General features: G+C 54.8%; 1 protein-coding gene across 5 annotated transcripts in view; it reads left to right on the forward strand.

The window, feature by feature from the left end:
• Nucleotides 1-204: 204 nt before the first annotated feature.
• ZMIZ1 (zinc finger MIZ-type containing 1) overlaps nt 205-21,266 on the forward strand; it is a 229,273-nt gene continuing 208,211 nt past the window's right edge. For 4 of the 5 annotated variants that reach the window (XM_037056379.1, XM_037056382.1, XM_037056381.1 and 1 more), the window contains exon 1: nt 207-542. The gene's annotated coding sequence lies outside the window, so the exon portion shown is untranslated. Of the gene's footprint in view, nt 543-21,266 lie in introns of all 5 variants that reach the window. The other variant, XM_037056383.1, reaches the window with a different exon arrangement.

The raw sequence follows: 21,266 nt of genomic DNA on the forward strand, positions 1-21,266 counted from the left end.
AGGGAAAGGCGAGGTAAAGAAAGGAAAAAAGGAAAGGGAAAGAGAGCGGCGAGTGCGCAGAGAGCGAGAGAGGGGAACCGAGCGACAGAGGCAGCGGCGGCTCCGCACTCCGCTCCGTCTTGAATTCCGCACCGGTTTTTGCCGGTGGCCGGCGGCGCGGGGCCCTTTGGAAATAGAATAGCCAATGTAATCTGACACTTCAACTTGCTCGGCTCCGGGCGAGTTGATTCACTTACTCACCCCCTAACGCCGAGTTCCTTTTCACTGTCTGTGGACATTAAAAAAAGCGAGCGGCGGCAGGCGCCCGGCAGAGCTAGCGGCCGGGCGGCGGGCGGGCGATCGGCGATCGGGTGGCCGAGCTATCGAGCAGCGCCGGCGCAGCGCGGTGACCCCAGCCCAGGTCCGCGCGGAGCAGGAGCCAGAGCGGAGCTGATCTCGGCGCCCTCGCAGCGCTCCTCCGGGCCGGAGCCGGCCCTGCCCGCCGGTGGCGGAGGCGGCAGCGGCGCGTCCTCCAGCGGCGGCAGCGGCGCTCGCAGTGCCTGGTAAGTTTGAAGACAGACCAGGGCGCCCGCTGGCCCGGGCCTTCCTCCCGCTCCCAGTGTACTCCTGGGGTGCGAGCGTGGGGCGTCGGATGCTTGGGGCTTTTCCGTTTAAGGGTCTGCTGGGGCCAGAAGAGAGCCGGGCGAGCGGCCGACAACCTGGCTCCGCTCCGCTCCTCTGTGGCGGCCGGGGGCCGAGGCCCAGGCGACCCGCGAACGCCAGGCTGCGCGGAGCCGGCTTGGGCTGCGAGCCGGGGCCGGGACTCGTCGGGTGTGCGGAGCTTGATTAAGGCTGTGCGCGCGCGGACCTGGTGCCCTCCTTCTGCCCGTGCGCCTCCGGCTTTAGTTCTGTACTACACCGGGGGCGGGCAGGACAGGGATTTGGAGAGGCGGGAGGGAGGAAAGGACCGGGCTAGGACCCCCGCCGCCTCCCTCTCCTCCTTTGGGGATACTCGAAGTTGCGCGCCTGTGTGTGAAAACAGCCAGGAAGGGAAGGCGCCGGATTTCGGGCAAGGGATGGTGGTGTTAAGTTGTGCATCTGAATTTCCAGGGAAAACACACACTTTTGTAAATGGGAAGTGGGGGTGCGGTTAAGTTTTTTGTGTGTGAATTGCCTGGGGAGACTCTGTGCACCGTAAGATCGGGGAACGTCTAGAGGTGTGTGTAGGCTCTTCCTGTGTCTTTAGAAACCGAAGGGGCATTAAGGGCAACGCCTGGACAGGTCTGCCCCAGCCAGCAGCGGAGCCAGGAGGGAAGATGTGCGTGTGTGCGCGCGCGCGCGCGTTGCAAATACGAAAGTAATTTCCCCGTGTTCTTTCTTCCTCTTCGTCTCCGGCGGCGGCCCCGGGGGAGTGGGAGGTCGGCCAGGGCGGAGGTTGGGGTGCCGAGCCGGGCTGGGGCTGGAACTGGGGTGGAAGTCGGGCTCTGGAAGCTTGTTTCACATTCCTGGCGTCTAGGTTGGGAAAAAACAGTGGGGAGCGCGGCCTCGGCGTCTGGGGTGCAGGCAGCGGGCGCACGTCGCCCCCTCACCGGGGACATCTGTCCAGGAAGCCAGCCGGGCTGGGAGAGGGCCCAGTGTGGAGGGCAGGATCCCCACCCCGGAGCCGCGGGGGCGCGGGCGAGGGGCGGCAGCCTTCTCGGCCATTGTGCGCCAACAGATTTTCACGGGAGACTGCCCCGGAACCGCCGGAGATGGCCGGGAGCCGGCCTCAGCCCGGGGTTTAAAAGACACTCCAGGAATGTAAACAACCCCGGCGGGAGCGCGCCAGGGCAGCGGACCGGGGGGCCCCCCACCCCTCCCTGAGGGACAGTCCTGCGGTGGGGCCACCCGGCTTTCCCCCTTTACCTGCCGCAAACTTTTTCTTCCTCTCCTTCCCTTACCACCTCGCCCCTCCGGCGGGGCACACAGCGAGAGCCACTCCCCCGATGCGAGCCTAGGGCGTCTGACACCCAGTGACGGACCCCGGAGGCTCGGCCACCAGGCCCCCTACTTGGGTGTCCGGAGTCCCGGCTGCGCCTACCTGCAAAGCGCCAGCTTCCAGGGCAGACAGTGCCCGAGTAAATGGGGCTCCGAGAGCTTGCTCGCCTGCCTCCCTTCCTCCCTCCCTCCCGCTGCTCCTTCCCCCGCTCTCCCCCTTCTCCTCTCCCCTGACTGCTTTTCCAATGCCCTGACATGAGGGAGGAAGATTTAACTTGGCAGCCCAAACAAATGTTCTCTCAGAGGTCCTCCAAGAAGCTGGCGGCTGGGCTGGCAGAGTGAGGGCACTGCTCCGCCAGCCTTTTCCTCCTTTCTGCTCTGCCATGGTCATTTGGAGCCCCCTGGGTAGACTACTCAGGGCATGGGAGAGTAAGACCCAACCCTACAGATTTGAAAGGTCAGTGGGAAGCCTTCTGTGGAAACCACTGGCTCGGTGCTGGGTAGGAGCCTCCCGCAGCTGCCTTTTGGTACCGAGGGTTTTCTGGAGGACTTTCTTGAGCAACAGTTTGCCCTCTGCTGCAACCCCCGGACACGGCCTGGTGGACCAGAGGGCTAACCAGTGCCGTCTCCTCCTCCCTGTGGGTGTGAAGACAGGCTGGTTACACAGGTCAGGGCAGGAGGCCAGAGGCTGTTCCCAGAGGTGCCTGGCTTTGCTTATTTTTTTTTTTTAAGGTGGAGATAAAGAGGCAGGCACTGTGGCTGCAGAATGGGCAGCTTGGTTGGCAATGAACTCCAACTTGCCTTCACTGGCATTTGTATGGTCTGGGGAGTTTTAAAGTTGCTTGTAAGCTCTCTGTGAAGTTTAGAAGAGGGAGCAAGTCCCCAACTTTCTCTGTCCTGGTTGCTTTTGGAGGGGGTCCAGAGTGGGGGGAATTCCTGGCCCCTTGCTTCCTCGCTGCCTGGCCCCGGTGGTGTGGTTTGTGAATGCCCCAAGCCTTGTGCTGACCTTTCTTAATTCAAGTTGAGGATGTTGAAACACCAGCATCAAACAAAAGACACATTGAAGCTGTATCTGCCACAGAGCACGTGTAACTTGGGGCCAAGGGAATGCATTTGGAGGGAGATGGTGTTTTTTTCTGAGTTTCATGATTTTGGTTGTGTTTTGTTTCTCCCAAAAGGACAGAAGCCTCTCCTTGTCCCAAGTCACGAGGTTATGAAATGCTGTTTTCACATGTAAATCTCCAAATGTTAGACTTCTAAGAGTTGGTGGCAGTGACTGGGGGGTGGAGGGGGTGCGGGTGGAGCAGTAGGAAGATTTCAAAAGTTTCAAGTGGTTTTTGGATTGAGTTTTGAGGCATTCAGCGTATGGCTCACAGAAGGGTTGCTAATAAGAAATTGCTGGACTTAGAGAAATTTTGATTAACTAGCTCTGTCTCTGCAGAAAAGGATTGCTGGCTTCTTTGTGGGGACAAAATGTCCCTTTTTTCCTTCTAAGGAAAGAGGAGAGGAGGATCCTGCTCTTTACAGCCAGGAGCAAAGTGAAGAAAGGTCCAGAAACTGTGGGGTTTGGCCACAAAACCTGGGTCCTGTCTCTCTCTCTCTCTCTCTCTCTCACACACACACATGCACACGCACACTCACTCACCCACTTCCATAGCCACAGTCACATATTATCGCCATTCACGGTGCCCAGAGATGTGCCCCAACTGGCTAGGTGTCCATTGTCAACTCATTGGGGAGGATTGTAGAGGGAAGGGCCCTCAAAGAAGAGCTGCAGACTTCATTTTTTTTTCTGACTGACAGAGATGGTGGATAAGGAAGGAAGGCACTTTGAGGCCTGAGAGTTTTGTCATAAGGGTACCCATGTGTGAAGCCGCTGATACTGACTTCTCTGGCCTTGGCCAGGGTCCAGTAGGCAGCCGTGATCCCAGCCTCAGGGAGAGATGCTGCTATAAGAAATTCGGGAACCAACAAGTTAATTTCCGGAAGCTTCTCTGGGCACTCTGTCACGGAACCAGGAAGCAGGGCCTGCCAGGCCATGACTGGGTCCCATACGTTTTCATTCATAACTTTGCTCCCAGGAGCCCTTGCCTGGCTCCTATCGCTACCTCATCTTTATGAGGTTCCTTAGGTTTTGTGTGGACAACAAAGGCCGGGCTGCTGTAATTACCCTGGACACTGCTGTAGTCTTGCCTGGTGACTACTCTGGTTTCTCAGCAGGACACAGTGGCCTCAGCCCACACCCTGGGGGTGGTGCTCTTTGTCCCTGGAGCCCCAAAGGATGAAGGGAGGCAGAGCCTGACTGGGCTGTCAGCTCCACAGATGGTTCTAAGGTTGGGTTCTCCCCTCCGGGGGGATACTGGGTGACTGAAAAGAACCAGTGGCTGAAAAGAACCAGTCCCAGGCACAGGCTTTGGAAAAAGAGTCCAAAAATTCATCATGATTATGTGGATCTTCCCCATTACCTGAAGAGACGGGGAAGAGGTGTCAGGAGGCTGTAGATGGCTGGCTGTAGATAGAGTTTCACTCTGCTGGGCCTCAGTCTCCTCATCTGTAAAATGGATCCAAAGGCAAAATCTCTCATCTACTTGATTGCTGTGAAGATGAGACAGATGTTGTCACAAGAGCCCTGGGCATGTGTCCTCCAAAAGCCTGGTAGGCACTGGGCACAGAGTGAATGGAGCACAAAAGGATTAGATTGGGATGCTAGAAGCATTTTCCAGATGCTGCTCTTTCATTCAAGCCTACCTCCCTGACAACTTATTGTCTAGCCTTGGCTTGCCTGCCTCCATGATAGGGTGCTCACCACCTATGGGCAGCCCCTGCCTTTAATGGACAGGCCTGGCTGCTAGCATGCTCTACTGCATGGTGTACCTTCTGGAAATCAACCCCTCCTGACTCTCACTCCGGTCTTGAGGTGCTAGGGTCCCTCCAGACCACAGATTCGTTCTTTCCTGAATATCACAGATTCAAGATCAGTGTCAAGGTGAGCCATAGTGATGTGAGATGGGGGGACACCCTCTAAGTGGCTGTTTCCAGCCTTATTGGGAATGACTTGCGGGGAGCGGGGAAGGGTCTGCTTTCCGTCCTCTGTCTTTGTGTGCTGGTTTTGCCTCTTGGCACTTTCTGTCCTTGGATCAGGTATGAAGAGAAGGAAGGGGATGCACAGCAGGGGGTGGGGTTTGGTCAGGGGCCCAGCATGGATGCCACAGATATTTCCTGAGAGTCCACAGTATGAAGCCTGTGGCCAGTGAGAGACCCAGAAATGTGTAAGACAGTTCCTGTTCCTTCAGAGTTTACAGTCCACTCAGGGCAGGAAGATCAGTCCAAATAAATAATTAACCACTACCAGCTGGCTGCCTGCCATGGGGCACACGATGACATTAATAATCACGGCCCCTCGACTTTGTGTGGCACTTGGTGGATTTGAAAGCACTTTCCAACTTCGACTAATTCTAATAGTAACAGTGTAAGCTAGGTTCTATTTGCAGTCACTCCCATTTCACAGAGAAGAAAACTGAGATTCCCAGAGGTGACACGGCTGTGGCTAAGCCAGGCCTCAGCTTTAGGCCTTCCAGATGCCAGCACTCCAGGGTGTCGCCTCCCCGGCCACCAGCTGGACAGGGTACTGTGCCAGAGCTGGTGTGGACCCCAAGAATAAGGGTGGGGGCCTGAGGTTGAGGAGGAGCAGCTGTCCCCAGGAAAGGTACAGGTGAGCCTCACCTGTCCCTTCTCCCACTTTTGGCAGCACACAGCCCACCCCACCAGCAGCTGTGCCCCTGAGCTTGCTTTGAACCCCAAATTCTGCCATGACTTCCCGGGGGCACACGTTTGTGGGTGGGCCTTCACCGCCATCCCTGGCCCTGGAGCAGGAAGCAGAACTGCTTGTAGGCCCCAGGTTCCTCTGCGGCTCAAGGCTTTTCCCTGAGCTGCGATGGTTTCTATAGATACAGACATTGACTCAACCTGCCCCTCCTCCGGCTGAGTCAGTGCCCAGGCCCAGTGGGGTAGCTGTCCTGTGGAAGCCCTTGGGTTCCTTCTGCACCCTGCACAGCTCACCTGCTGCCCAGGACCTATGCCTGATTTTCTGAAGCTCATCAGAGCGTCTCCCTAGGACGCATCAGGTGGGGTCCAGAGCAGGGAGCAACTGGGCGGGCTGACCTGGCATCTCCCCAGGAAGCCTGGCCCAGTTTGGCACACCTGCACAGGTAATGACTGTAGCCTGGGAAGGCCCCGGGCCCCACCTGTCAGGCCCAGCTGCTGGGGTTACTACAGGACCATGCTGGGGGAGGCCAGGGTGTCTGAGCTAATTAGATTTCTTAGATTTCAATGCGCCCCCTAATCCTGTTAGCCTGGCTGTAATTGTAACCACTTGAAGGTTTCAGCCATGGCAGGCTGTTGAGGACAGACGGTGTGGGGACCGGGGACTGTCTTCCCAGGTCCCTGGGGTGGGGGCCTACGTGACGGTAGGTCATATGCTTTTCTGTAGAATCTTAGCATCACAGACTGTCAGAGCTGGCACGGCCCTTCGAGAGCATCAGCTTCAACCCTTCACTGGACAGATAGGGAAACTGAGGTCACCTGGCCTGGAGCCTCAGTGACTGGAGGTGGCAGGGTATCGGGGGCTTGCGGTGGTCTGACTTTGTGATCTTTGTCCCTGGAGATTTCAGGACAGGTCTAGAATTGCCCAAGGGCTAGTGAACCCTCCAGATGTGTTTTCCAAAAAAATAGGGGCTGGGGGCTTCATTTGTCCTGAAGCCTGCTCCCCAGCTAGCATTACCTATTACAAACATCTCCTACACACACACACACACACACACACACACACGCACGCATGCACGCTCGCTCGCGCGCGCGCGAATTCTGGGGCCCCTAGGATTCTGTCTGCTGGCCAGGGTGTCTGCAGAGGACAGATGCCTGCCTCTCCCAGGCATGGGGGCTCTCTCCCTCCTCTCCCACCAGTCTTTCCCAAATTCTTGATCTTTTGGGGGGTCCAATTCCATGCAAATGATTGCTTTGCCAAAAAATGGCAAAGCTATTGTGATTGCGGTGGGGAGGTCTGTTAAAATATAATCTTTCTGTACTTTGGGGGAGTGGCTCTTCCAACGTCATTTTTTGGTGTCTGGCTTTAATGGAAACTGCACCCACTGCCATCCTTTCTCTGCCCTCCCTCCATTCCCATTTCCCAACAACTCTAGTCATCCGCCCACAGACGCCGGGCTTGTGGCAGCATGGGGGGAGAGGTGGCTGTGCTGCCCTCCAAACCCCTGCCCCGGGGAGTCCCAACCAGCAGTTATAGCCTGTCCTCCTTTTTGCTCTGGAGCATTGGGAAAAGATGTCTGAAACCTCCTTCCACTCCGGAAGCTCCCTGGCTCTGTGTTGCCCCTCTAAGAATGTGGTATAGCATGGGGGGCTACAGGGTTTACCTGGTCTGACCATTCCTTTTCTCGCCCAAGACACCCACCTATGGAACAATTGGCCGTATACAAGGACAGCAGCAAATCAGTGACAGAGCCAGGCCTGGAACCCCGTTCTTCAGCCCACTGGTTTATTAAACATTTATTGAGCATTTATTTACTGGTGGCCAGGCGCAGCTCAGTCAGCTACCCTTCAGAGCTCATAACAAAATGCTGTTCATCTTTGACTTGGAAGGGCCAGCTGAACCTGGAGGGCAGGGCTTGTTTCTGAACTCTCAGGGTAAGAAGTAAGGGACATTTTCAGCAGTACCCCCAGGTCCCACCCAGGATCTCAGCATATTTTTGAAAAGTAACAGTATATTGATTGCATCACAGATTTAAGAGAAGTAAAACTTGAACCCTCTAGGCAGGGCACAAGGTGTCTCATCTGCCCAGGCCTCTTCCTCGCCTGCCCTCCACCTCCACCCAGCCCTCCAAGTGCTGTTTTCCATCTTCTGCAGGGATAGTGGCCACTGCTGCTTTTGTCCCTGCCACCATTTCCTCCATGGGTGGAAAAGCAGGGAAGGAGCACTCTTGCAGGAATTCTGGGAGTCACCTGCTTCAGGCCCAGGTGGCAGCATGTGAGGAAGAGCCAGTGGGCTCGGGACAGGACAGGGGAGGAGATGCCAGGTACCTGGCCCTTGCCCAGTCTGCTGGCTGCAGCCCAAACTCCTGCCCAGCTTCCTGGTGAACCTGACTAAAGCTGGGGAACAAGGCAGACGGCTCGGACAAGCCAGCACCCTGGCTGAGGCACAGACTGGGTCCAAAGACCTAGGGAAGTGTCCTGAAACACTTACTTGGCCTTTGCAAGCAGGGAGGGCCCTTCGAGGGTCTCTGTCCAACCCTGGAAGGGACTGGCCGAAGGTCACACAGTGAGATAGATCTCTTGCACCTGGGCGTCTCAGCAAGGGGGTACTGAGTGGTCTGGGTGGGGAGGAATTGAAGTTTCCATTGACGTGCTTCAGGGTGCCTGCTGTTGTTAACATCTTTAAAACAACTTGCCAGAGTCTACTGTCAGTATCACAATAGCCAGAATTTCTTGGGCAACTAATTTGTTTTAGGCTCCTCTTAGACTTCCTGGATTCAACTCTCAGCTTTCCCCTTTGTGATTTCTGTGACTCTGAGAAAGTTATGTTTAGCATCTCCAGCTTGGGTCTCCACATCTGCAAACCAGACTTGCTAATAATGTAAAAATAACACACAGCCTTCCCCACAGGTTGAGAAGATGGAGCACGAACAGGGCCTTGCACATAGCAGATATTCAAGAAATGGTAGCCTCAGTCATTGTCGTGACCATTGCTCTCATGAAGGTGTTAGCACTGTATTGTCTCCAACTTACAGATGAGGAGACTTGGGTCAGGTAGACTGCCCAAGGCCACCTGGTATCTCAGGACCAACTAAAGCCAGGCCTGGGATACAGGCTTCCAGCCCCCCAGCCCCTGCGATTATTCAGTTTCCCCTTTGTAGCAGAAAGGATGGGCAAGTTATCTCTGAGAGCTGAACCCCCCCTCCCCTGCCACCTCTCCTTCCCCTTAACCCAAGTTGGGTTAAGCCTACTTGTGAAGCCCATTTCCCTTAGAGAGCCTAGAGGGGTCATCAGAAGGTAGAGATTTGCATATCTGGGTTCCTGCCTCAGAACCTTGCTTTCCTGCCTACAAGTTAAGGCTAGTGATAATACCCATCTCCCTCTCAGTCTCTTCCTTGGTGGAGCAGAGGAGGGCATGGAGGGACCGGGCCTTGTCAGCCATAAACTACTGTGTAGCATCACTGTGAATAGGAACTAACTGTGGGACCCTAGGCTGATCACAGCCCCTGCCTCTGCCTCAGTCTCCTGATCTGAAAATCATGAGCTGAGACGGTGTGAAGGTTTCCCAAGGTGGGTTCTCAGGAACACCAGTCCACAAAAGGAAGGATTGCAGATCACACCTTCCCTCTCCTGGGAAGTTGCCAACCCTTTGCCTCACCCAGCGTTGCCCAAACTCTCCTGCACTCCTCCCACCTCCCATTCTAATGCGGAATAACTATTGAAGAGAGCAGTGGAACATCTTGGGAAATGCCAAGCCAGTGGTCCCTTCCAGCTCTGGCATCCATGGTGCTGTCCAGAGGATGGTCTCCCTGCCTAAGGACCACCTTCCCCTGGGGGACCGCTCATGCTGGCAAGGATGAGGACAGCTTCCACATGGACAGAAATCCCCCCAGTGTGCTTTCTGGGCATTGCTTCTTGACCCTACCCTACTCAAGCCTGCAGGTCTCTATCAGTTTTCTCTGGCCTCTGTTTTGGCCTCTGTCACCAGACCACAGATCTGTTTGTTGTTGGGCAGTTCCTAAAGCAAAGCCAGCTTGACAGAGAGGTGGCACCTCTGCCATGTCCCTAGATATGGGCCTCAAAGACTTCCAGCTGTCAGCAGGAAGGGCCTTGAACCTGTCCTTCAAGGGTTGTAAGCCCCTAAACCTACGTTCACACCTTTGCAATCATGTATTTTTCTGCAGTGAGCAATGATCCACAGCTTGTTCAGATCCTTCAGTCAGTTTGGATGCCTGAAAACAGTGTGTAAGAACATTGGCCTTCACCTGAGGGTCTAAAATGACCCTGGCCCTTGAGTGGAACAGGATTGTTGTGTTGTCTTCCCCCACCTCCTGCCCACAAACCTTCCCATTCCAACTCATTTGTGCCACCTCCTGAGCCACAGATGCACTGTGTGTATAACTCTGGTAGGTGCTAGTGAAGAAACTGAGGCTGCGGGAGGGGAGGGGACCTAACCAAGTTCACTAACCTTGGGACGCAGACCTGGCACAAGGCAAGGGTGGCCCCAGGTGCCAGCTGCCTGGCCTGGCCGACCTCACTGCTGAAACTGCTCAGTCTCGTCCTCTGTGAGAGACCAGAGTGTCAGGTAAACATCCCCCAAAGAGCTAGGTAGGGATTAGGGTGGAGGGAGGGAGTTCAGGCCCGCTCGCTCCCTCCCCTAGGAAGGCTAGGCGGGACTGGTTTAAGACTGAACCCTGTATGAGGAAGCTGGTTTCAACCCTGATGACTACACTGCCTGTGTACCCACTCCGGTTAATGTTTCTTCCTCCTGGACTGTGGGGCACACGGACATTTACATGCAGAAAAGCACTTGAGAGTGCTGGTACAAATCGGTTATGAGCCCTTAGCTGGGGGTGTCGTGCTGCTGTTAGTAGCGAGGGGCACCCAGGCCCTGGGGAGAGCTCTGGCCCAAGCTGGGTTCTCATGCTGGCAGGCCCATGGGGTGACCATGCGGGAGTCGCCTTACCTCCCGGGCTCCCAGCCCTCATGTCCCTGCCTTTCTGGGATTCTGAGGAGTGGGCTTTGTGGCTGGCATGGCATGGGGTTAGAGGACTCCTTGTTCATCAGCCTCCCTGCTTTGCTCAGCCCCATTGAGCTCCAGAATCCCCTGTGCTTCTGATCCTGAAAAAAAAGAGGAAACCTCATGTGTTATTCCTCGACCGGTCTTTGGAGATGGTGCCATGGCCGTGAAAGGAGCTTCCTTGAAGCCATGAGTTCGGTATTGATTTATTTTCTGCAAAAGGACGCTGATTCCTCCAACCAACCACAGCCTGGTTGACACCTTCATTTTTGCTTGTGCTTCATCTGCAGGGTTGATATCTTCAGGCAGAAGGAGTGGAGCTGCTTCGGGGGTTGGAGTGCGTGTGGGCCCCAGAATTCTTGGAGCTCACTGTCTTATGGATGACTACCCTCTTAGGCAGCTCCTTAGAGGTGTCTGGGTCAGCATGATCTCCCTTCCTCCTGCCCTCATCCCCCACCCCGCCACTCCCTGCCGCCACCCATGGGCCCCAGATACTCCTATTCCTGATATTCTTGGGACCTTTGATTCTCATGATTGGAAAGGAGCGTGGTAGTTACCTCATCTGATGCCTGTTACGCAGCATATCCACAGAGCATCTTCTGGTGTGGGTTAGCACACCTCCAGAGACAGGCTGCTCCCTGCCTCCCAGCAGCCCCCTCTACCTAGGAAGTTCCACCTTTTATGGAGCCTAGAAGGATGCCTCCCCCTACTTGTCATCTCAGGACCATGTGGAATATGGTGAACTCGGGTCTTGGGAACTCTCTTCCATACCATATGTCAGGGATCTATCCCCAGAGGCTTTTCCTTTCCATACTGAGTCCAAGGCTGGAGTGGGCAGAGCGGGCCACTTGGAGGGAGTGGACTTCTCTCCCCTTATTATCTCCACCTCTGGTAAGAGCCTCAGCATCCTGGGGACCCTGGGGAGAGCTCTGGCCCAAGGTCTGAGCTGGGTTCCCATGCTGGCAGGCCCTGACCTGGAAACAGTCTAACTCAGGTTTTGGAACATAAAGGTAGGCTGGGGAGGTCCCAATAGTGGCTCGTTGGGGTCCGAAAGAATGAATGTGGCCTGGTATCTGCCAGATGGTTCAAGAAGGCTGTCTTCCTACCTTCTCTCATTGTGCTCACCTGCCACTGGAACTGGGGCTTCTTGCCTGGAGGGGAACCAGGGAGCTGTGAGTAGGTGCTCCCTCCCTGTCTGCCTCCACCCACCTTGGTACCAAGTCCGTCTCTGCCTGGCTCTGCTCCCTGCCACTGTCTCAGGGAACATCCTGACTGTGTCCTGAGGCCCTAGAGACCTGGCGTGTCTGCAAAGAGCACTGGATTTGGAGTCTGAAGGGGTGGCACTGCCTCCTCCTGACAGTCTCCCTTGGGGCTGTTGCAGGAGTCAGAGGGGAGGACCAGCACTCTGTGAGCTGCACAGCGTCCTGACGGCGGGGAGTGGAATGTTCATTACCCTGTGCAGTGACAATAATGTCCGCACAGAAAGGCCTTGGAGATCATCCAGGCCAACCCTCTTGTCTAGCTGCTGAGTCTGTCCCCAACAGGGACAGAGGCCTCCCCAGGGTCACAGGGCAACTCCATGGCAGGGCTGGAGCTAAAACCCAGGCATCCTGACCATCAGCCATGCCCAGCCCCTGCCTTATCATTTAACAGAAACCCTTTGCTGGAGTGAGACACAGGGAAGTCCCCCTGTGTCTGTGGCACCAGGCTGGCCTGGGACTTACTTTCCACATGTCACAAACCTTCCAAGCCTTATGCTGCTGGCTGTGCTCACCGGAGCGCTGAGCCCAGGGGCAGGCTGATGTTCCCTGGAGTCCCCATGTGACAGCTGGCTGTCCCAGCCTGGGGCCCCTGCCCTTTACCTCCTGGCTCTGGCTAGGCTGCCCCGTACTCTTCCAGCTATTACCTAGGACGGAAACAGGATTTCCAGGAGCCCACCTGAGACCCCTTGCCCAGGTGTCTGACCCAGCTGGCTACAGGCTGTTACCCTGGCATGGAACCATGGCTTGAATTTGTGGTTCTGATTTCAACCTGGTATGACCCCTCCTAGGGCTGCGAAGACCCAAAGATACCCAGACTGTTGGAGGAGGAACCTGGGCAGCCAGCTCTCTCACCCTCTCCTCATCCTCATTTTCCAGATTAGGGAACTGAGGTCCAAAGAGGGAACAAAGCTGACTGCAAAGCCAATGCAATACCAGATTCTCCCACCCTAGCCAGCTTGGCCATCTCCCATCCCCTGTTGCCTGAGCTGGGTTCCTTGGGCTGCTCAGGCCTAGTGTATATGGAATAGGGACAAACCTACAAAACCTTGGGCAGGCCCTCTGCCCTCTTGGGACCTCCACCTGCCCATTGTGTTCACCTCTCTCCTCCAGGAAGATACCTGCCTGAGTCAGGCCCCTCAGGATCCCAGAGTTTCAGCAGCCAGGTGGCCCTTGATAACTAAACTGCCATTCTTAGGACCTGCAGAGGCACAAAGAGGGAAGTTCTACTTCCCAGGGTGGTGCTGGGGAAGCAGGAAGGTGAGCTGGGGCAGAAGCCAGGCCAGCTGGCTCTGGTTTGAGCCTGCACAAGCCTCTGGGTGTCTCCTTCCCTCACCTTGGAGATGGCTGGAGCCAGTGTTTATCGGGTGGGCCTTGCCTCCACTGGACTCTGCCCACTTAGCCCTGAAGGCTGCCCAAGGCAGACAGTGGAGCTGGGTGGGTGGGCAGTGCCTGTTGCCATGTCTCTTCTCTTGCTACTTCATTGCTCAGAAGCCAAGAGTTAGCCCAACCCAAAACCTCAACCCAGCTGCCAGCACTCTCCAGAGCCCTGTGATGCCTGTGTAGGGCAGTTCTGGGGATTCCACATCAGCCGTGCAGGGCTCAGACTGGTGAGGCCAAGGGTCTCATCTGCCCAGCATGGGGCCAGACCCTGAGCCAAGTCCCCACCCTCAGTGGGCAGAAGCCTCAGCCTGGTAACACCCTACCTGAGTCCCGTATGATACTTAGGAGTGGTCAGCCTTCCCCATCAGGCCCAGGAAGAGCGACTTGGGATGAGAGGACCTCTGGGGCTCTCTGGCCCACTTGCTCATCTGTAAAATGGACAGGGAGTGCCCTTGTCCCAGGGCTCCCGGGAGTGAAGGCTAGGAAGGCAGTTTGCGCCTAATAAAACACTTGTTAGGACTGCCAGCTGGAGGCGAGCGCAGGCCTCAGCCAGAAGGATGCCCCGGTAACATCTTTTTTGGGAAATGAAAGCTCGAACCTTTTTAGAATGAGAATCTGGCTCTGTGTGTGAGAAATACCTCCCCTCTGTTTCTAAGCAGTTTCCAGTGGCTAGGAACTCAGCTAGCCATCCGTCTGTGCCTCCCCTGCCGGCCACCACTCCCAGTGAGTCTGGTGCTGGGCTGAACAACACCCCGAGGGCAGCTCTGGGCACTGGAAGAGGCCCTGGCCACCTCCCATCTAGAACACAGATCAGCTTCCTGACCTCTTCAGGCCCTTGTCTCTCTTTGCCCTCAGTTTCCCCATCTGTGTGTCCCAGCTAGAGTCCCCTTCTAGCTGGGACTCTCTCGTGGAAGTCTGTTTGAGCAATTTTACCTCCAGGCTAGGCGAGGCTTCCTAATCCAGTTCCCCAAGATCAAATGTTGTCTATCTTACCTTTGCTCACAAAGTTCTCACTTTCATTACACAAGGGCCTGCCAGCTGTCACCGGGGCTTTTTAGCCTTCATCGTGTGGACTGTGGCCTGAGTCTCACAGGTCCTTCTTATCAGCAAGCCTCAGTTTTGTTATTGCCTCTACCTGGGGGCTCTCAGGTAGCCCCCTCTGTACTCCTCCAGGTCTCTGTATTCTCCACCGGACTGTCTGCTCCACAAAGGTACCAGCCGGATCTTATGCCTGTATCCAGACAGCAGAGCCGAGAAGGTGTTCATTAAAGCTCTGAGAGCTGAATGGTGGAATGGAAACCCTCAGCTCTCCAGATAGTTACAATTTTCTCAGCACATGGGTTTCACTCTGCTGTGTTCCCTTGCTGGAGTTTTGCTCAGTAGATAGGATTTTTTTTTTAGTCAATGTTTTTAGTAAGCTCTAAGGCCAGAACTGGTTTTCTATACTTTTGGTCAGGCCTCATCTTTCTAAACAAATGCCTTCTGACTTGCATTTTTGCATTTCCTTTGTTTACCTGGTTTGAGCAGCTACTTTTTCCCTTTTGGACTCCACATAGTAAATAATGCCAACTCTCATTTTATTCAGATTTCTCATATCCAAAAGGCAGCAAGAGTTAGTAGACATTCTGCTTTGCTTGCTCTCTGCTTTGTTGTCTTTTTAGCTTTGTGTGTTAGATTTTTTCTGCCTTTTCTTCCTGCCTGGACCCCAGCACTCCATCTTCCCAGGGCTGGCTCAGCGTCTGCTAGGACCACCAAAGGTGGTGGTGTCAGTTGTGCGTCATGTAGCTTGGCGGGCACTGACACTGTGGTCCCCGTACGTTGTACGTACAAATTTCTAGTGGATGGTGGCAAAGTGTTTTGAGGAAGGGAAGCACGCTCGGATTCTTACAAAACCACTGTAAGGACTAGGAGCAGGACTGCCATTGGCCCGCTGCCCCAGCTGAAACTCGGGAGTCACCCTTGACTCCTCCCCAGGTCAGCAGCCTGTGCCATTGGGTTTGCAGGTCCTCACTGCCTTGCCCAGAACCCTGCCTCTGAGAATGTGAAGACAGCAAACCGATGCCTGTAGACTCTACCTTCCCAATGTTTGCAAAGCCACTCCTCCTCCCCACCCCAAGCTGCAGCCTTCTTCCCTCGGGCGTCTGCCTCCAGCCTCCCCTCTCCTATCCTCCTGCACTTGGCTGCCAGTGTGACCTTAATGAAAAACACCTCTGATCCTATTACCTCCTCTGCTCTACTTAAAACTCCTTCATGGCTTCCTACCACCTACAGTCTGGCACTCAGGGCCTGTTGTTCTCTGGCCCCAGCTGAACTTTCACTTGTGTGTGCTTTGCACATTCTGTTCTCTGCTCTGCCTGCCTGGTGAACTCCTATGCATCCTGCAAACCCTGCTCATGCCTTGGCTTATGCTTGTGCACCAGCCAGATCAAGTGGAGTGGTTCCCGCCTTTGCTGCAGCTCCCCCAGCTCTGTTTTCTGACTGCTGTTGAAGCCCTCATCAGGCAGGACCACAGTTCCCTTCAGGGTACCCCAGCCACCACATTTGGCATCTAGCAAACATTCCAAAATGCTTGTAGAATAGGTAATGAGTAAATGACGGCTACACTTTACATGGAGTTGGTAGGTTTTGTGGTTTGGAAATCTCTCTCTCTATCTATCTACCTACCTACCTACCTACCTACCTATCTTTGTATTCTAGGTGGATGCCTTGGAAGTGACTTGCATACTTTATTTGAGAAAGACTTGAGTAACTTGTACCCTAGACTCACAGCTGCCCATATACATGATCTGAGCCCTTGGCCCCTTCTTTTTCCCTCCCCCTTTCAAGTCAGAGCCAGAGGGTTGTTTGGTCCGGGCCTGGTTTCCAGGAGCACCTCTTAGCCTGAGTTGTTTTGCCTAAAGCTGCCGAGGTCTGAGGCCACTGGGATAACTGCTGGGCCCATGTCATGCCCTCCTCAAGCTGGCTTCCTGGGAGAACTGGCTCAGCAGCAAGCACATGGCCAGAATGCAGGTGCAGAGCCTCTTAGGCAAGACTCCCTGAGCAGGGCCAGGGGCTGGAGCCTCATACACATAGCCTATACACCAGGCAAGTCTGCAGGCAAATGGGCCCCAGCTTGCCTTGGTGCTGGGGAGGTTGGAGAGAGGGCCACCCCTGTTGGGTAAATATGGGTGTTCAGACCTGCCTAGGCACATCCTTGGGTTACGTTGGTTAGAGGCACAGAACAGCATTTCACTGAGCTGGAAGTTGCCAGATGTCAGCCAGAGGATGACAAGGAGGGATGCTTGAGAGTCTCCACAGACCTTGCCTGAGACTTGGCCCCTCCAGTCTTTGCTAGAAGCAGAGCACAGGCTATGGGAGGCTTGGGGGTCCCCAGGCCTGCCTGACTGCTGTCCTGCCCATCCCTGATGATCATATCTCCTCTTCAACCTTGGCAGCTCCTCAGGACGTGGGGTAAGTGGGCCAGTCTGACTGAGATCAGAACTCCTATGCTAGCTGTCCCACTGCAAATGCAAATTTCATTCCGCATCATTAGGCTCCAAGCTCACATCCCTGGGAACACTCATTGTATACCAGGCGAGGTTGGTGTCTTAGGGTTGTCACAATAGCCCTTAGAAGTGGGTGGTGTTACCCCTTTTTAACCAAAAGGAAGTTGGAGCTCAGAGGGGTGAAGTTGCTTTAGGCCCCACAGCCACTAAGGGGAATCTGGTTTCTTTTTCCCTACATGTGACCCTGTCTTGATTTTTTTTAAATGCATGCCTGTTGGTACGAATGAGTAACCCTATGGGCATAGTTACCAGCCCTGCTTCTGGCTGAAGCACCTGGGCAGGTGCCCAGGCCAGGGATGTGCTGGAGGCTGTGGACAGCGGCCACGGAGCCTAGAGCAGCTGGTGGGTGCATTGTTGCTGAGGAGAGCGTCTCTAGTCCGTGGCTAGAACAGCTGGAGCCGATGGGCCCACTGTTCCCTGTGCACTTGAGTAAGTGCAGAACGAGGGCCACAGAGAACTGGAGATGCCACCGTGAGCCCAGCACTGCAGGCAGCAGCGTCGCTCACTTTCTCAAAGATGAACTTGGCTCAGGGTTTCTTGTCTTCTCTGATTTCCTCTCAGCTGGTTTGGGCTCAGTGCTCTCGGAATGCCTGCCTCACTCAGGAGGAAACAGTGGTCCTCTCTGGGCCCTGGAAACCTAGGGCCCAGGAAACCTAGGACTGAAGTGTTGGAGCAGACGGGAGTCAGAAATTGGGGGTGCTTGCTGGGCATGTCCGCCAGATGTGTTCTTCATCTGTTCCTGGGGTAGCCCCTGGCTTTGGAGCTGCGCCTGGAGCGGGGAGACAACTGGCTATTCCCGGGACAGAGTCCAGGCCTTCCTCCTCCTTTGTCCCTCTCCTAGTCCCCCGACCCAACCCAGCCCCCAATTCCCTTTTGCTCACGTGAGTGTGTCCCATGTGTGTGCACACTAGTCCCTGGTATTGGGATGGGGGGCAGGTTGTAGAGAGACACGATGAGCCCGAGTATAATTTTATTTATATGGTTCTCCTATCAGACTGTCACAGTGAATCTATTTTTCTTGTCACTTTGTAAATCATTATGCAGGAGTAAGCGTTTTACCAGCTTTTAAGACTTCTGGAGCCATCAACAACCCCAGCTCTTTTCCATCCAGCCTTCTGAACATGCCCCGCTGCTCCGGCACTGGCCTCAGCTGTTTCTTTAGGCCTGAGCGGTTGGAATGAAAGTGGGGACCTGGGAGATGCTCACTCATCAGCTCACCCGTTTTCCATTTTGTTGACGGAACAAGCTCAGGAAGGACAGGGACTTCCCGGCCCAGTGCACACGCAGCTTCGCTTTTTTCTGGTGCCCCTGAAGTCGTGCGGACGGAAGCTGCTGACAGTCAGGGGGGCACTGCAGTTGGAAGGGCTTCCCTTGTCACCCGTGGTAGCCACCCCATGACTGTGGCCAGATTGCTCAAGAACCAAAGAGAGACTCAGCTCTAAAGAGATTTTTAAAGAGCAGGATCAAGGTGGGCAGCCCAAATATGCCTGTAGCCAGTGAAGGGCCTTCTGTTCCCTCCTGGAGTGCAGGACCAAGGACACAAGCCTGGGTGACAGGGAGTTGGAAGTGGGGGTATGGTCAGAGGCCACACTGGCATGTGGGATCTTATTATTGATTTCTCTAGAAACCCTTGTCCTTCTCCAGCGAAGGCTTCAGGATGCAAGAACAATGGAGCCATTTGCTGAGATGTTCAGAGTTGCAGACAGTGGCCAGGGCCCCCTAGGCTGAGAGCCAGCAGTGTGCATTGGTGCGTTTCCCATCGTCAGCCCATCTGGAGAGGCCTGCTCAGAAAAACAGAAAACAAAAAGGCGCCCACCTGCAAGGCTGATACACATTTTGGGAGCTGAGACTGGAGAGGCACTCACTCTGAGGGAGCCAGGGCGGGCTGTGTCTCCTGCACTCCCTCAAACACTGCCAGGTAGGGCTGAGCCCTATTTCCCACTGCCTTTTCCATCACAGTGGGACCAGCCTCCCCCAAGGCCACAGGATTCCAGCACTTCCTCCCGCTTCTCTGCTTGCTGGTAAGGCCCAGCTCTGGAGGACAACACTTGGCCCAAGCTGCTTCTGCCACTCCGCTCCTTTGTCTTTAAACCTGACAGATGAATCACTTGTCTGCAATTTCAGTCCGCCAGGAGACCCACTGGGGCGGCTTTTGGGGCAGGGCCCTGGGCTTGGCATGGCAAGGGCTCCCGATGGAGACCAAGAACCTGGCTGAGCAACATTCCCACTGCCTCTTGCTTTCTCTGCTGCAGCCCCTGCCCCCCCCTGTGCTGCCTGTTTATTTTCTTGTTTCTAGACTGGAGCTGCTTCTACAAGGCCAGAACCTTGCCTCTTGTGTCCCCTAGCATGGCAATGAGAGCATGGGGGCACAGACGAAGACAAAATTTCTTGAGTGGGAGAATGGCTAAACAAATACCAAGACCTTGACTTCAAGGAGTTTTGTAGCGTAACTTGGAAATTAAGCCTTGGCTACTTGGCAAAACAGCAACAATATATATTGAAAGAGCAACAGAAATTGGCTAAGAAGTTCCAAGGAGAACTTGTAACAAGTGAGAGATGAGAATGGACTAGAGTGGTCAGGGAGGGCCTCCCGGAGGAAGAGGCTTTAGCTACAACTAAGCAAAGATGAGGTAGAGGAAAGGCACTTCTGGGACATGGAAAGGCCTGAACAAAGAAAGGGAAGTGTGCCCACCTAGGATCTGGGGGAGTTCAGCCTGTGCTTGTAGCTTCGAGGAAGTAATCTGGACCCAGTCTCCAGGGGTAGCTGGGACCCCAGAGGGAAGGCAGGGTTAGGAGGAGACCCTATACTAGATGTAGGAAGGGAAGTATTTTAGGATATTAATCACATGGCAAGGGGCTGCCTGGATTGGAGGGGGAGACCAAAACTCAGTTAATTACAGAGGTGAGTAGAGCCCCTCAGGTGTGTACTTCAGGACCAACCTACCTTGGTAAGGGTGGCGCCTCGGGGGCTGGCTGCTCCTCCAGCGTGGCCCTTCCATGCTGAGAGGGAGGAGGGGGTAGAAGCAGCAGGTATTTCTGAAGGTCTGGGTGCAGGCCTGGCCTGGCTGCTCCTTCACCGGGTGGTATGGCCCCGAGCCTCTGTCCTCAACCTACAAAATAGGGAGATTTAACAACCCCTGCCCCAGCCTGTCTGCTTGGCTGCTACGAGGAGTAAGTGGGGCACACTGGGGAAAGGTCTTTGTGAGCTGCCGTGGTCAGATTGTCCATCCCATTCTGGAAAATTGGTGGCCACAGTGGCTGGGCCATTTCATAGATGTTGGCCTCCTCGGTTCTCCAGACTGGAAGGAGCCTGGGGACCTGAGCTCCCTTACCAACAGATCCTGTGCCAGTCACTCTCCTCCTTCAGACCTCAGCTTTCTGTACATTGGTGGATCATGGTGATCCCTGCCTCCCTAGGTACTAAGAGGCGTGGTGAAAGTGTGCCACGCACACCACTGCCAGTGTGCCCTGCTAGGAGCTCGAGGCTTGGGCGTCCTTCCGTGGGCAGGGCTCCACGTTGCCTGGCAAGCCCAGTTGTCACGACAGCATCGTGACGCCTCCTTGTAAGCCTTGGAACCTCCACAGAGAGGTTCCAGTGCATGTCTCTTGGTGTCCAGCAACTTCTAGGTCCATTTTGCATTTCTTTGCACTTCTGCCCACTTCCTAGAAGCCCCTTATTAGTCAAGCGAGCAACAAACCCTTATCAGATTCCTCCCACCCACCTCCTGGCAAGCCTTGCACAAGGTTTGTGTCTGTAAGTGATGCTTATGGCTGTTTAGAAATCCCGACACCAGCTGGCAGAGGGGCAGTCAGGTAGCTCCCTTTTCTGTAAGGTGGGGCAGGGTTTTTTTAGAACAGATTTTGTTTTTCTGATAAAAGAGCCCTTCAGAGAGTGAAGAGACAGGGTACAGGAAACAGCACCCCCAAAGCTCTTTGAATATGATACAGGCAGTTGAGGGGCTGAGCTACCAGCCAGTAAGACAAAGGCTCCTTAGGGTTTTACAGGGGGGAGACTAAGGCTCAGAACGCCAAAGGGACTGAGCAAGAGTGACTTATTAGGGTTTCCGCACTGTGCCATTATCTCATTTAATTATCCGTGTGCATTATCTCGTTTAATTCTCCAAAGAACCCTCAAGAGGAAGAGATGATTTTTATCCTCATTTAACATATATGCGCAAATGGAGTGGTGCTCAGAGAGATTAAATCCACAGAGCTAGAACATGTCGGAGGCAGGATTTGAACACGAGTCTCTGATTCTAGAACATTCTCCCTACTGTGCTCTGCAGACCCCCTCACGTGCCCCTAGAAGCCCTGAGGAGGGCCTCTCGCTGGGCCAGCCCC

Source organism: Sturnira hondurensis, unplaced genomic scaffold (genome assembly GCF_014824575.4).
Source record: "Sturnira hondurensis isolate 20B ecotype Veracruz unplaced genomic scaffold, ASM1482457v3 Scaffold0008916, whole genome shotgun sequence".
NCBI classification, from domain to species: Eukaryota; Metazoa; Chordata; class Mammalia; order Chiroptera; family Phyllostomidae; genus Sturnira; species Sturnira hondurensis.